The sequence below is a fragment of the Anomalospiza imberbis genome, chromosome 1 (assembly GCF_031753505.1).
Source record: "Anomalospiza imberbis isolate Cuckoo-Finch-1a 21T00152 chromosome 1, ASM3175350v1, whole genome shotgun sequence".
Lineage (NCBI taxonomy): Eukaryota > Metazoa > Chordata > Aves > Passeriformes > Viduidae > Anomalospiza > Anomalospiza imberbis.
Genome location: NC_089681.1, coordinates 141,291,270 through 141,294,073, shown reverse-complemented (window position 1 = coordinate 141,294,073; position 2,804 = coordinate 141,291,270).

Here is a 2,804-nt window from a genome sequence, read left to right as displayed (position 1 = left end):
CAATAGTGGTTTTGTGTTTGTTACTCCCTCAATATTATTTGATCTTTGTATAAACTAATTTTACTAATTCTCCAGTGAGAACACATTTGGCACTTTTTCAGCAATGTCTTTCCTTCTGAGAGATAAGACAAGCACATTAGAACTATCAAGAAATATATACATTCTGAACTCCAGCCCAGGACTGCCAGTATTTCAGATTTCTGCCTGAATGCAAAATGTAGTGGCATTCTTAGAGTGCTTAATTCTTTGACAACTTTTCCTCTTCCTTCAGTGGCCATTACATTCTTTCTTTCTTAAGTCTCTTATATGTTTTGATTGGAAAATATGGTATTTTTGAATGCACTTCAGTATACTTTACAGCCTAGAATACCTGATGCAGAGTATTGGCTTCATTTTACTCTGGGATGTGCTCCAACCCAGCTGATCACCTAAAAGCCCTTATGGTCACTGAAGATCTGGTCAGTATAGTTAAAGGAAGGTAAGGGTGATTCACCGTCTGCTAAAGTAGGCCAGATGATTCATGTCTTAAAAGTGCATCTCTTTCTTGACAATAACATTCGATGGTACTTTTTAAATTCAATCTTTAATGGAATTGTCTAAAATTATGTTAGAGGAATTCTACCATTTTAGGAAACTCTAAGAATGTCTTGAATGGGTTAGGTTAATCCATTCCCATGGTGTATTAATCCAGAAAACATAATTCTTAGTGTGAATTATGTATTTCAACACAGATGAGGAATTTTTCTCAAAATGCAAAATTTAGCACTTTCTCTGGGATATTCCTAATGGTGATAAGAAATTAGAGTAACCTCACCACAGATATGCAATTTGCCTATTAAATCTAGGATTTTGGAGGCCTGGCAGTCAATGACATAACGCGTGTTGTAAAACTGAGTGATCCAAAGTCTTAAAGTTATATATATGTGGTTTCTCATACTTGGATTATATATAAAATTCTATCCAAAAATATCTTTCAGATATTATATAGGATGGTCTTAATGGAAGGAATCTGTACTTTTCAGTAGTGCCATCTTCACAGTCACAAGGGGGACTGACAGGTTATCTTTATGCCAGTTTGGAAGCCGCAAATAGATTTTCTATGAAGAGAAACTTTGGAAAAACCTAGATATACATATTTGTCTCTCAAGATCTTTTTCCTACAGTCTTCTCAACTTGCTCTTATCCCCCAAGCAGAGGATGTAGTGGGTGTAGAGGGCACAAACAGGTTTTTATATTTTATCAAAGTGTGTGTTTTATAAGAACAGATTGGTTGAAAGGAATTTGACTGCTTATGTTACTGAGTAAATGCATAAAATGTAACAAAATGGCAGATGAAATCCTGGGTTCCTTAATGCAAAGTAGTACATGTTGAGAAAAAAATCCCAGCATTATAAATAAACTCAGTTTCTATATTGCAGATTGCAATGTGGGAAAAAATGTCAGGGAAGTAGTTGACAGTTTTATGAAAATAACAGTTCTGTACTGAGCAGCCAGTCAAAAGAGCAAAACAAATGTTAGGAATTGTTAAGAAGCATCAAACAAACATGACCACCACACCAACCATAAAGCATTATTATGTCACAGGCAGCTCAATGATTTGCCCACTCTGCGAGTATCTGAGTACAGTTCCAGTGTCCCTTATCACTAAAAACATATAGGAAACTCTATGGAGTAGATGAAAAAGTAGATGGAAAGGCGACTGATGAGATCAAAGGTAAGGATTGGCTTATGTTTATTAAAGCTCTCTGTATAGGAAAAAGATGATTAAGACAGAGATCAATAAAGTAATGAATTATTCATAAGTTATGTGAACAGGAAACTTTTATTCATTGCTTCAGGAAATATCTAAAGGAGGTTCAAGTGAAATGCACAGGTAGCAATCTTAAAGCAAACAAAAATAAGTACTTTTTCACTGTGCATGGTAAAATAATGGAATAATTGCCATATGAATGCCATGTCATTGCCATATCATAATATCAGCCAGGTTGGAAGGGACCTTGAAAGAACATCTGCTTGTTTGTAGGAAAGAGAGACTATGTGAGATTATCTGGCACCCTCTCCAATTGCTCACTGAAAGCCTCTGGTTATGGGGACTCTGCCATATCCCCGGAGAGGTTGCAGGGAATGATTGTTCTCACAGAAGAGAAAAAAAAATCCTTATTTTGAGTTGAAAGCCCTCCTGGTGTAGCTAGTCTTCTCCATGTGGTTACTTGTGGAGAGAGAGAGCCTCCACCCTCTTTGTAGCCACCGTTCAAGTACTGGAACACTTTGATGAGGTGCCCATAAGCCTTCTTTTCTGCAGGGAGAAAAAATCTGGCTCCTTCAGTCTTGCCTTGTAGAACAGATTCTTCAGACCTCTGCTAATCATTGTGAACCCTCTGTTTCAAGTCCTTGAGAGTCTGTCCATGCCTTCCTTGATGTCTGGGGACCAGAACTGCACACATCAAACCAGGTGTTGCCTGATTGGAATGATGAAAGCTCTATCTCTATTATTAATGCCCCTGCGGCTGCAGCTCAGGTTCTGATTGATTTGTTGATGCTCTACTTAGCACTAAAGCAAAAAATAGGTTAAAAAAGTGGGTATTGGGTTGTGTGTCCAGGGTTCAGTAGCAGGGGGCTAGCAAGGTGTCTTCTTGGAGAAGTTGCCAGAAGCTCCTTCAGTGTCCAACAGGGCCAATGCCAGCCAACTCCAAGGTGGACAAGGCTGGTCAAGGCTGAGGCCATCAATGACTGTGGGAGCATCTCTGGGATGACATTTTTAAGCAGGGGGAAAAATATCCCTGTGCAGATGCAATTATGCCTTA